Consider the following 14,218-nt stretch of genomic DNA (forward strand, 5'->3'; position numbering starts at 1 on the left):
CTCACTACCCAAAGTTATAATAGTAGCTATCATAAAGACACATTACCCTCCGATAGGAGACGGCACCGTCTTAAGGCTATGAAAAACACTCACACTTCATTTATTTGCCACAGATAGAACTAATGAACTGACGGCAAAGTGTCGCAGCAATCATAAAGAAGTTTTTTAAAAGTCACCAATTTGAAAAAGATTTGACCACTGGCGCACGTTGTGTGTGTGTGTGTGTGTGTGTGTGTGTGTGTGCGTGTGTGTGCGCGCGTGTGTGTGTGTGAGGGAAAGACAATGAGATCTCTACTTCAAAGTTGTTGCACTGAAATATACCATTCACCCTTCCCACCTTTTCCTAAATGATTTCCTAAACCACAGACAGCTAGTGTGTGTGTGTGTGTGTGTGTGTGTGGACATACCATATCTGGCACTGTATTAACAGCATTGTTACTGAATATGAGCTCTGTCCAGTACACACACACACACACACACACACACACACACTGTGCAGGTTAATAATGACCACATTCACCCATCTTCAAGACATGCACACACACTTGTACACACACACAGTTTGGCGGCACATGGCCATGTAAGGGGAAAACCACTGTGTGTGTTTACACTAAAACACTGCTTGTCTGAGTGGCTTTAGAGTCCAGGCAGAGCGGGCAGCCTTTTTAACAAGCCTTTAAAGAAACAAACACACACAGAGACACATGCACGCACACACACACACACACACACTCTGCATGTGCTCCTCTTTTTCTGATGAGGTTGAAATTTGCACAGGTTTGTGCAGCTGTTCCTCTCATGAGACTGCATTGACTTCCAGCCTAAACAAAGCATTAATCAGGTTATAATATAATCTTAACCATAACCTGTTAATGCTTCAGCCTGAACCACATTTTAAATCTCAACCACTTCCCCAGAAATGAGGTTCTGCCACATTAAGACCAGGTTTTGGTCTCCATGAGGACAACTGGTCCTGACAATGACGATGTTTATGCCAGAAAATACAACCTGAACTTTACGACACAAAATGTTTGTCTTTCACGATGGTCACCATGTCAGAGTATCAATCAAAGGATTCTTGCCGTGTCTTGTTTGTGTGACTGACAAAACCTGACAAATCATCACTGGTCATCGGGGAGGCGGAGCAAGAAGTTGTCAAGCGTGGTGCACGATGCTCGCAGTCTTTGTCCCAAAAGAAAAGAAAGAAAAACCTACAGGTGTTTGCTTTGATATGGAATGATGTATATTTCACAATAAAAAAACATATTTATGACACAGAATTAATCTATTATTATGTTTACATTATTAAGTTGAGGGCGGCATATAATCAGTGGGCACTTTTAAGAATTTCACACCTGTATCGTAAGGTCGTTTTCACACTAATATTCTCCACTAGACTCCTCTTTGGTGGATATACCACACATCGTCCGACACCCATGTATGTTTTGGTTGTTTTTACCCACAATGCACTGAGTTGGACTTACATTTTTAGTCGGACCGGAGTTTGGTTGTGTATTCATACCTCCACAAAAGAACCAGACTTTTCGAGCAAAGGAACTGGGGTTGGATTAAGAAGGACTGGTGTGAATGCACCCTTACACTCAAAAAACATTTTTAAGGGATGACAGAATGTGAGAACCCGCCAAAAATGTCCTCATTCCACATAGTTCACAATTTGTTTGGTCCTCACAAAGATATCCATCCAAGAACACACATGCACACTGTATTTTTCTGATGAGGTATGAGTTGGACAGGAGAGGATCAGAACAAGAACAAACCATCACCTGTGTGTTAAACCTAAATCTGTGCGTCACATGTGAAAGAGCATGAGGAATGTTTGTTATGTTGGTGACACTAAGCTGTGATCTGCTGCTGCTCAACAGTCACAAACTCTGCATCTCTCTTTCATAGCATGTCTTTATTACAACAAGCACTTGCCTCTGTTTCTTCCGCTGGGGGGAGTGCATGTGTATATATTTTCCAGCTTGTGTGTGTGTGTGTGTGTGTGTGTGTGTGTGTGTGTGTATTAGAGAGAGAGAGAGAGAGTGTGTGTATCTGCAGGTCAGAAAGGCAGCATTTGTTCTGTGAAGGTCTATAAACAACTGTGATCCCTTTTAAGGGATTGTTTAGATTGACGGAGCGGGAAAATAAACGTTCTCAAGGAGGCCGGTGCTCTTTGCTGACAGAGAGATCACTGCTACCAGCACAGTGTGTGTGTGTGTGTGCGTGTGTGTGTGTGTGTGTGTGTGTGCGCGTGCTTGTGTCTGAGTAGGTGTGCGTTTGTGCGACTTGAGCTGGAAATGACAGGTTCTTTTTTAGGGGGTGCTGTTTTAGTCATCAGAGGGCGCTCTCCCGTGAACCCTCAGTGACCTACCGTCTTCTTCCCTGCCCTCCTCCCTCCTAATCTGGCCTCCACCTCAGCACACTAAAGCTCTCAGCAGCTCACACTCTTTTTTCTCTCCTCTAAAAGCATGGTTGTTGTTTCTCCCCCCCCCCCCCCACACCAGTGCATAACTCCCACTCCTCACCAGCAGAAACTTCTCCCCGTCTCCTTTCTTTTTTTCCTCTTCACAACACTCCTCCTCACGCTGAAGGCTTGTTGTGTCTGGGTCGTGAGCAACATGTGGAATATATCAAAACCCTCACTGACTCTCAGTCTTGCTCGCCCTCTCACTTATTCACACATACACACACACACACAGATGTGGTAGCGGAGGGCTGCTCTTCTTGAGAACGTCCAGTGCGAGGAAGTGGGGTGTCCATCCAGCCGTGATTTAGGTCAGAGGGAAGCAGGGATGGGAGGCTTCTCTTCTCTCTGTTTATTTGAAGCAGGAGCCATTACTGCTGTCTCTGGCCTGTATTTATACACAGACACAGAACAGACGCATGCTGATACAACCAGACTGTGCATGCGTTTCTGTTGGTGCAAAGTCCTGTGTGTGAGAGTAAGACAGAATGAGCATGCATATTGTGTGACTCAGGAGGAAGATGTGTGTCTGTGTACAATGCACAGTAAAAATAAACTGTGGTGATTTGTGGTCTGGGCCTAATAGAGAAAGGGCCAGTGCTTTTAGTGGGAAGTGTACAGTGGTGGGCCTCAGTGTGGCAACATGAGGAGTCTACAGGGACTGTTGGCTTCAGTCCAGTCCACTCCTAACATACTTGATTCACCTAATGAAAGACATCTAATCAGAAAAGCGAGGTAAAATAAACAAGCAAGTCCATCTGCTGTGTGTGGAAGAAGTGAAGGGGTTTTCAGCATAGTAAATTAAACTGAGCGTGTGTGTGTGTGTGTGTGTGTGTGTGTGTGTGTGTGTGTGTGTGTGTGTGTGTGTGTGTGTGTGCACATGTGCTCCAGGATTGTGTGCCAGCAGCAGAATCTGCGTTGTGTAAACTAGTCCCATGGCGTCTATTGCATGTCTGCCATTACTGCAGGGTTGCCACAGCTTGTAAAAGCCTTGTTAACACAAAGACCTGCTCACACGTTAATTGGCTAATTGACTAATTAATTTTTGCATAAAGGCATGCACTGGGAGAAAGGCGAGCTAATTGAAAGTGACTATAGGTTTAATTATGTGACAAAAGGGGTGAGGGGGACAGAGTGGAGGTGGGAGCGCCCCCTCCCTCACGATATGTTGCTCTTTTTCATTGCATTGCCTCACATTTTTGCCTTCACTGATTTTTTTTTTAATCTCATAATCTCTGTCGTCACTTCCGTTTACTGCACTTATCCTGTCAAACAATTACCTCTCAGTGGAAAAGTTGATTTAATCAGCAAATCAAAACTGTCTCAGTGTGTGTGTGAGTGTGCATGAGAGAGGGGGCAGTTAAAGCTGCAGTTTGAAACTTTTGGTGATTTTTCTTGTTGTTATTATTCTGCCGCTACACAGAAACGATGTACTATTTGTATGGTGCGCCAATAAATATCAGGATTCTTGGGTTCTTCTTTGTATTCTCATGTTGTTATTGGAGACTCTTGGAGACTCTGATGTAAAAACATCAAACATGTGCAGCCTCTGCATCGACCAGTTGGGGTGAAAGGAAAAATAGGGGAAGAGGAGAGTTGGGGGAGAGAAGAGACAAGAGGGAGTTGAGGTAGCGATAGAAGACAGTTCTGAATCAGTTATGACGTGTTAATAGTGATGTCATTTATACAAGCAGCAGCAGAGAGAAAATGTGACCTGCCACGGCCAAAGAGGACGCAAGTCGGCCCAGCGCAAAAGGAGTAAAACATGAAAAAAGTTTTTTTTTTTCAAAATGAGGGATTTTCATTTTTTTCAAAATTGTTCAACTTGAAGTTTGTAAGATGCCACTACATGCTTCAAATCACAGTGTTGTGGGTCTTAAAACCATAAACTTTGTGTTTGAATTAAGGTTGTTTGATCGCTGTGAATCATTCCTAGTTTGAGTGTGGTGATCTCACATTCCAGAGCTTTTGTTGTTTTTTTGGCCAATCAGCTGACGATCACAAAGAATACACATGGATAATTAATATGCATGCACAGAGAGAGAGGGAGAGTATGTGGAACTTTCCAGCAGTTATTGAGAGTGTGCAGTGAGAGCAAAACATGTGCTGATGTGCTTGAATCTTGTGTGTATGACACAGCTTTGTGTATGAAGTATTGACTGTGATGCTAATGATTTAGCAACGAGCTGAATTATTAGCACATCATCAGCTCATTCAGTAACAGACTGATCCATCCACAGTACACCCCAGAGACACTTCAATGTATTTCATTAGTGTCTGATTTGATATTAGAAATGTGTCTCTATCTTTGATCCTTCTCTCTTAAATATATATAGAAGTATATTTTGTTTTCATGAAACAACAAAAACAGATAATGGAAATACAGTGATATGCAAAAGTGTGGGCACCCCTGTAAATGTTTGTGATTTTCCTTAATAAATCATTGGTTGTTTGGATAAAAAATGTCAGTTAAATATCGGAGACAAACACTGATATTTTAGAAGTGAAATAAAGTTTATATGATTTACAGAAATTCTGCAATATCAGCAGATTCTGGAGAACAATGTCCAGGAATCAGTGACAAAGTTGAAGTTGTGCCGGGGCAAACCTTCAAACCTGACTGAACTGGAGATGTTTTGTAAAGAAGAATGGCCCAAAATACCTTCCTCAAGAATCACATCCAGAATCCAGAATTGGAAGCTATAGGAACCGTTTAGAGGCTGTTATTTCTGCAAAAAATGGCATCATTAAGCGACTTTTAGGACAGACAATGGCTACTTTCCTTACCGAGGAGTTGGCAGTTGACTCTGCCAACCTGTTGATTCATCCAGCAAAAAAAATATCACTTCCTGTTCACAGCATGGGAATGTCGCCCAGTGACACAAACTCTAAACTCCATGATACTATGAGAAATCGAGAGACAGCATTGGGTGAACTCATGTGACAAGGCAGTCAAGTGACAGCGATGCAGAGTAGAAGATGAAAGCATCAGGGTGTTTCTTATTTTTATGAAAACGTTCTTGCTCATTTGTTGCTGAGAAATGATTTAAAGTCCACGCTGGTGTAGAAACCATGTCGTGCAAAATCCCCATCTCAGAGGTGTCTGTTGCAGAGAGACGTCAGTGTGATCATGCATTCACATCAACAGTCGTCTAGGTCCAATTATTGAACAGTATGTAAAACTGACACACAACGGGGATGGGAGACGGAGGAATGCGCGGGTGAACAAATGTCTGATAATTCAATTCCTACCAACCTCCCACTAAAACACCACCACAAATTAAATCGGCCGGGGGAGCAGGCGGCTAACAAAGGAAATTAACAATGATGCTGCCTCTGTATTAGGGCATATGGATTCGCTGCATGTTTTGCTGCGCGTGTGTAGCTGCAGCCTCATACCTCTGTATGCAGAGAGGAGGGGGAAAGGCCAGTTTTAATCAAGAAATCCATTCCACTTTTCTAACCCCTCTTCGCTTCTTTCTCCCCTCCCTTCATGGCGAGCTTGTGTGGAAACAGAAGTGCTAAATTACCCTGGAGCAGTCAGACAAAAAACATCTTGTTGGGTTCTAAATTGCTTTGCATGCATGTTAATTGGACAGAAATCCCTGCAGTGTGTTTGGGTTTGTGCGAGCGTTTGTGTGTGAGTACAGTATGTGCGCACATGTATATGTGCAACGTGCGTGTTGTGCAGGACTAGTGAGAGATTTGGAGGTTATCTGTTTTTGTTGGTTAATTGTGAAGCTGATAGCATCGAGGGTCTGAGCCAATTCAAGTGGGCTTTCAGCCAAATTACCTCAGTAATCGTCTGTGTTCAAGTCCCTTGATGCTCTCACCAAGACAGAGCCTGGGAAGCCCTGAAGTTCAGTGGAGAGGGGCTGATCTGACCCCATCTTTAGGCAGCTTACACTGTAATTGAAATTATATATTTTTTTCCGCGCCATTATTGGATTGCCAACAAGATTTCACCCAAAAATTCCATTTGTGGTCAATTTATCCTGTTTGTTTTTAATTAATGTGGGCAGCTAATGAACTCAGAGGGGATCTTAGCCAAATGATCTGAATTTCCTCCATGTTTCCCTGTTATCTCTGAAGCAGTAGTGCTTTGGAATTAGAGCATGAAATTGTTTGAAAGTCGGAGAAGGAATTCACTTGTGTGGCGGCAAACACTGAAGCCAATACAAGCAAAGGGAACATTGGATTTGTAAATCTGCTTTTCATTCACTCTGACCAGAACTCTGACTAAAGATTATTTTAGCTACGACTAGTTTATTGAGGCTCAGACATGAAGGAGTAATACACATGCAGTACACTGTTATCACAATGTGTTTAATATGCTGATTTAATTAATTACAAGCAGTGACTATTTTGTGGAGAAAGTCTGTGTGTCTTGGTTTCTCTCTCTCTTCTTCTTTTCAGATAAACCATTCCACAGCTGTCCTTGTCAAACTAGGAGATATTCCACTCACTGAATGGGTTTAGAAAATAAATTAGTAGAAAGTGGTCCATGTCTCCAAGCTGTGTACTTTTAAATATGAAACTCTGAGCATGTGGCAGACAATGGCCTTAAATGAGTCTCATTTTTGCTGTTTTTATTCATGAAAGAATGCACAATTTGTACATCTCAGAGGAATCGGACTTTAGCTTGACACATGGACTCTTGTTCTGCTTGTGACCCTCGTCACATCTTATCTCACTATTACGTTAAAGCCCACAATAGCTGTACATTGCATAGTTACACTTGATATATGGATAAACTGTAGCATAACCAGCATATACAGTATGTACAGAACCACTTGTGTGTTGAAAAAAGAGCAAGTGTAAGCATGAGATGGGCAGCACAGCACACAGAGTGGTATGAAGTGTCCATGTCATAATATATAACATATATATCACACTTTGGCCTGTTTCTCCACCAGCGTTTGGTGAGAAACAGAAGGACTGGAAGACTGTGTGGTCTTTTCAGGTGAAGAATAAGTTGGCGTCATTGTATTCATAGTGTGCTATACTAGTCAGAACTTCAGGCCATGAATCCCCAGACAGTGACCTCATATACTGTATATGTAGCACACACACACACACAGTGCAGTGTGAGGATGTGAACACAAACATTAAACCCCAATGATCGTAGATAAAAGTGACTTTTTGTGCTTTCATTGTTTTCTTTTTGTTTTAACGTCTTCATCAGTAAATGCACACACACCTCAGTTCTGGTGAGAAACAAAGATTTTGACTGCCACTTAGTTTCTGCCATTTCACTCCTCTGTCGAAGGCTGACGGAAGATTCTGCTGAACACACAAACAGAACGCACAAAATGAGACACACACACACAAGCACTGCAGTGACAAGCTGTGAACATAAACACTTAACCCTGGAAAGATTCAATGATGCCGGATAAAAGAGTGATTTGTGTTCCGCTAAGGGGAAAATGAGTAATCCTATCATTCAGCGTGACATGCAACACAACACAGCGCATCCGTCACAGACACACACACACACACACACACACACACACACACACACACACACACTAAACACTGCCTATCAGGATGATAAAAGCATGCCTCACCCACACAATAAGTCGTTTGATTTTTCTATTTTCCATGTCATCCATTTTCTCTTCATGTTGTTGTTAAACCTCTTCCATCATCTCTCTCTTTCTCCCGGCGGCGTCGCTCCTGACACAGCAGCACATATTTGTGTATTCATGCAAATATCTCAACTAATCTCTATAAATATATTTATGAGATTTAATACCTTTGTACTGTAACACTATGCACGCTGAGCAGCAGGTTTTACACCCTCATGAAGACATGTGTACACACACACACATACTAACACACACACACACAGCTCTCACTGGGTTCATACCAATCCCTTGGTCTTTCTTTCTTCCTGCCGGGGCATTAATTCCTGCCCATATTTCCATCTGATTATGGTCCGGTTATACCCGCAACTAATTGAACATTAAATATAAAGAAAGTTAATGAAAATGTCCTTTATCCCCTCCAAACTAGGCCTGAGAACGCATCTATTAACGCAAATTAATCTGGCCCTGGTTCGTGTTTGCAGGGAATAAGATATATGCACAGTTTGCTGCTCCCCTCACTGACCCGAATTACAGTCCTTCTCTCAGAGCAGGACAGTTAAATAACAAAGGAAGCGTTGTTCTCCTGCTTCTGAACATTCTCATAAGCCATTCCCAGAACTTCATATCTGTCTGAAAACAATGTGATGTTGATGTCTTGGCTCTCAGATGGGAAGTTTTAGGTCCCGGGGTTCTCCTCTTACTCCTGCTGGCCCATACACAGACCACTGCCACACTCCTGACACTGGTTTGTGCAGAAAGCTTTGTCAGGGCCACGATTTGTGTTACCAGAGAAAGTAGAGATGATGTGTTATGACAGACAGGTGTCAGAACTGTAGCACCAACACACAGCAAATCACAACTTGTCTTAAAGCAGAACTTTGCAAGTCTGGTCATTTTTGGCACTGTTCGGCTCGATTCAACTCTAGTTTTTTTGCTTTTTCTTTAGTAATAGTGGTACCTGGTGCTATATTTTTTTACATGCTCTGGAGTGGTTCCAAGTGAGCTGAGCTGGTACTAAAATGTGAAAACAACAGACTGACGCCCAGTGATTGTCAGTGTGTGTCAACATTTGTTTCCAAATGGGCTCTACCAGATCAGAGTTTTCAGATTAGCTAGTGAGGATAAAGCGGTAGACAATGGATGGACAGATTCATTTTTATGGTGGAATCGTAAAACATACGTGCTCTGAAAGTGTAGCTCTGTACAGAAAAGGCAATAAATTGCGCTTTTCCATTATACATTGTTGCTACTCTGCTCTACTTGAGTTGACTCTACTTGGTTTGGTATTCATCCATCCATTCTCTACAGATTTATCCTCCACAGGATGGTTGCAAGGGGGTGCTGTGCCAATCTCAGCTGACATTACACAATACACAATGGACCTTTTGCCAGTCCATCACAGGGCCACATAGACAACCATTCAACCATATACTCTCACACCTACGGTCAATTTACCTAATCCTCATATTGCATGTTTTTGGACTGTGGGAGGAAGCCAGAGAACCTGGAGAAAACCCATGCACACACGGGGAGAACATGCAGACTCCATGCAGAAAAAGGCCCTTGTTCCAACAAGGCTCAAATCCGGATCTTCTTGCTGCAAAGGCAAAGGCAATAGCGCTAACCGCAACACCAACCGCTTTTGGTATCATGTTCATATAAACAGACAATCCGATCATGACTTCCTGGTTTAATGTCTGATCAACGTAAACATGACATATTTAGGTTTTGTTTCTGCGATATTTCCATTAAAAAAATTAGAATGAACAGACAATAAAATTGCTTCTTCTGCTTCTACTACCAGAGAAGTGGGCAACACATCAAAATATCCCATTCTGCTTGATGGATGTGTTTACACATCACAATCGTATCATTTACATTTGAATCTATGTAAATGATGGTATCGTAACAAATGTTTTTGGAATGAAGACATTTCACATGTAAACTGCTCCCCCTCCCTTCCCCTCAACTGGCCATGTGCATTTGTTTTCAACAGAGCTGGCAAACACAAGCTGTAGAGCAATGTCCATGTTGGACGGCATCCATTTTTCATGCTTCTGTGTTTTTCAATGCTCAGCATTCATAATAAGGCCAATGTTTACTCATGTGTTGCCCCCTGCTGGGTCAGACAGTCGTTTCCTCTTCCTCGCTTCCTGTGTTGCAAATTTTAACACCAGCAACTTAATCAAACATTTGAAGCCGCATCAAGCTAAAGAACACGGAGGAAAAGAAGCAACAACTACAGCCTCAGTGACGCTGATGTAGTTTACTGTGTCTCATTTGCATTTAAAGAGACAGACACTCAAAAGAGAGCGTTCTGAACATGGCTGTTTTGACAGAGTGATTGAACTGCTGTGGTGCTTCATCCTTAAGGTATTTTGACCAAATCATGTCACAGACATGTTCATTAGGACACAAGGGAAATAGGTTAACTTGGAGACATAGGGTTAATATGTCTGCTTTAGCAGCAGCACTTAAGTTTTATCAAAGGAATTTATTTCTAGATTTATTTAGTTAAGTTGCTGTTGCACTACTGTTTTATACTGTTCAATTTATTATTATTATTATTAATAATAATAATAATAATAATAATAATAATAATAATTATAATAATAATAATTTAATATAAAAATGGCTTCCATTCATGTTTTTAAAAGGGTTTAACCTGAGCCAGGCCTCACCACAATGATAATCATATTACAGTCATGCAGGTGTATTGTGTTTTTTTTTTTTTTTTAAAGAATGAAAACTAGGGCTGTCAAAATTAACGTGTTAACGCAGGATGATTCATTTGTGGAATTAACGTGTTAATTTATTTTAACGCATTAACGCACTTTCTCACTTTCATCGCGCTACGGGTAGACGTGCAGTTTATGAACAGGCAAGGGCGGAGGGCAACTGCATGGGGCCCCGAGCCGATAGGGGGGCTCCCGACACTCAGAGCCTAAATGCATCAGTGAGCAGCTGCATCACCGTCTCCATTAAACAACAAGGGTTGATTTGCAATGACATCTCAGTAGTAAACCTCCCTAAAGAGGCCCCACGTCTCCTCACGTTAACCTGTGTGAAGCTGAAGGAAAATGAAGAGGAATTATCAATCAGGAAGTTAGAAGAGGAAGAAAAAAGAAAGAAAGACACACAGTTGTAAGTGGAGCTGCTGGTGCAGATAATGATATAATCATAACATTAACAGTAAATGACTGCTGTTACTGAACAGTTACTTTGTCATTTACGCTACCTGAAGAAGTCATGGTTTCAATTTTGTCTTTTAAGACCAATATAAAGCAAACAAAGCCTCATCATTTTTCATTCATCCTGATTCCTGTATTGTGCATTTGGATCCAAGCATTACAACACCTTCTTAACAAAGACTTGTCAAGATCTCCTTTTCCTGAGGACTCTGGGTCAGAGGCCCTGATCTTTTCCTCTACCAGACAGTAGGGGAGTGGAAACAGCCCCAATCTCCCTCTATCACAATAATTCTAAAGCTGTTTAATTAAGGTAAAGGTACTGCATAGTTCCACTTTAACTAATGTGCCATTTCCACTTCACACGATGAGTTCTGGCAAAAAAGAATGTGTCACTGTAACACATTTGATGTGAAATTAAACCACACTGACAAGTTTGAATAACACAATCTATTGCGAATGAAAAGTGTGAATCTGATTTGTTGTTTTCTAATGGGCTTGTTAGTTTCACCCCTCCTGCGTCTTTCCCTTTCACTAGAGCTTCCTGTTCATGTGCCAGAGCCACAGACACCCACTGAGAGTGCGTCCGGCACTCTGACTGACGCACAAGGAAAAAGGAGGAAACAATGAATGGATGGATGCTTTCATTTTGATGAAAGGAATAAACGCTAAGGCATTTATTTTGTCTATTATCCCGCTAAAAAGCCCTCTCCATTCCTACCCCCCAGGCCCCTCGCATTAGCATCTCTCCTGGACAGTGAGGGGTTAACTAACCCGTTTAAGGGGAACCACAGAAAACAATACTTGGACCCCAAAAAGACAATGGTGGTGCTTTTCTCCTCCGTATTTGTAATTTAACATCAAAAGGCTCCTCTCACAGCGACCTCTGAGAGCCAGCTCCTCTTTAATGAAGCGCCCCACCCCCCTTAATCACATTCAAATTGGTTAGTGTTCAGAAAATAGAAATATGTATTAGATAGCAATAAATTTTCATCATTGGCTAAGCCTTCTTCTTAATTGTCCTGTCCCAAGGCTTGGGAATTTCATTGTTCGTTAGGTGCTTAAGTCCCCCATCTCATTCAGTCTCTCTGACATTACTGCTGAGGGCTCTAATGCCCAACTAATTTGAATGGGGATTTACATGATAGAGCAGGGAGCATTAAAATGTGGAAGGAAGGGTGGAAAAAAAGGGAAAAAGAAAGAAGGGGGAAACGGCTTCTTTCACTTCAAAAGTCACTTTGTTCAAAGTCAAATGACAGTGTTTAAAGATGCTCTATCTCTCTCTCCTCAGGATTTTGGACAGCAGTGCCGCGTTTAATGGTTCGTTATCTTAGCCTCTCTCTCTGTCTTGCTCCCTCTCTTTACCTCTTCTTCCCTTTCTGCCGCCAACCATACGCTTTTGTTTATAGAGGCACCATACTGTTTCAGAATATACAGTGTTTTGAAGTGACTTTGAATTGCAAAAACACTTCTGTCGTTCTCAATTATTATTATTTTTGCCTCCTTATATTTCTGTCACTCAAAAGCCTGCCATCAGGGGTTCAGGAGACTTATTGAATATGCATTAGTGTCCGTGCATGTGCTTTCTTTGTGTGCATGTGTGCATGTGTGCATGTGTGTGCTGGGGCATTCACAGCATTTTGCCATGTAACCTACTCGGCTTGGTGCTTTCTGAGAGAAAACTAAAAGCCTGGATCTGCTTTCTGTTTGTTCTGAAGGTATTTTGGATCAGAGGTAGTGTGTGTGTGTGTGTGTGTGTGTGTGTGTGTGTGTGTGTGTGTGTGTGTGTGTGTGTGTGTGTGTGTGTGTGTGTGTGCATCTGTTTGTGTTTCTCAAAGTATGTCTATTTTGGATCAGTATGAAATAGAAGCAGCAGTGATAAAGAGAATCAGATGTTTTCTGATGTGAGCTGTATGTGTCTCTGGCAGAGCGTACATAGGTCCATAAGGCACACACACACACACACACAAGGCTAACAGTTTGCACGGTGAATTAGAATTTTGGCAACGGCTTGTGCTTGTGTTCCAGTGTCTATCTTCCTACTGTATATCCATTGTTTTCTGTTGATTCTAATTTAAGCAGGTGCTTTTTTTTTATTTACTGTGTTTATGAAAGTACCACCTGTTGTTAGTGCACCACTGTACCCAGAGTTACTATGACCTGACAGGCCTGTTGTAGCATTCAGTACAAGGTTAAATATTAAAGTGAGAAAAGCTGAATTATGAGACAGAATTACAGCCCGCTGTTTACCGCAGCTTTAATTACTGTTTGCCTCTCTGTAGCTTATAAACATTGACACCCTCCACCTCCAATTCCACGTAATTAGTGTGTTTGGTTTGACCCTGCGTGTCACCCGAGATGAGAGGTGGTTGCAGAGGGTCAGAACTAATGAGAGAGAGAGGGGGTCGACCTTCAGAAATGAAGTCATCCAGGGGCAAGAAGGGCATCATCGCACAAAACACACAATACAGCACACAAATGTGACAGACCAGGTCTGATTATAGCAGAGAAATAAGTCATTAACGTCATTACGTTCTGCACTAACAGTGACAGTGTGTTGGATTCTGCTGCTGCTGCTGCTGCTCCTGTAAATGAAAGCAGAAAATTAAAGTGCAGCTGAACATGAACAGAAATCAATTTTGATGAGAAACATTGTGGGACAGTGTGAAGAGTTTTTTTTTTTTTTTTTCAATTAGAGCAAGTCATTTCACACTTGAGCACAGTATAAAAAACGACTTTTTGCCTGGTTTGGTTGTGTGTGTTTAATCTGCCGCTCATTATCTAACCTTATGGAGCCACGTGCTTTGCCGTCTGTGAACTAAAGATCAGAGGCAGAAAGTGAAGGGTTAACTCTGATAATCACCTGTATTGATCTGTGTGTGTTTGAGGAAAAACTGCTGGTTCCAGAGCAGCCGACCATGAATGGTTATTGATTCGATCATAAAGACTGACTGTCTCCTGAGTCTATGCCTCTT

Source organism: Microchirus variegatus, assembly GCF_963457635.1.
Source record: "Microchirus variegatus genome assembly, chromosome: 4".
Taxonomy (NCBI): Eukaryota; Metazoa; Chordata; class Actinopteri; order Pleuronectiformes; family Soleidae; genus Microchirus; species Microchirus variegatus.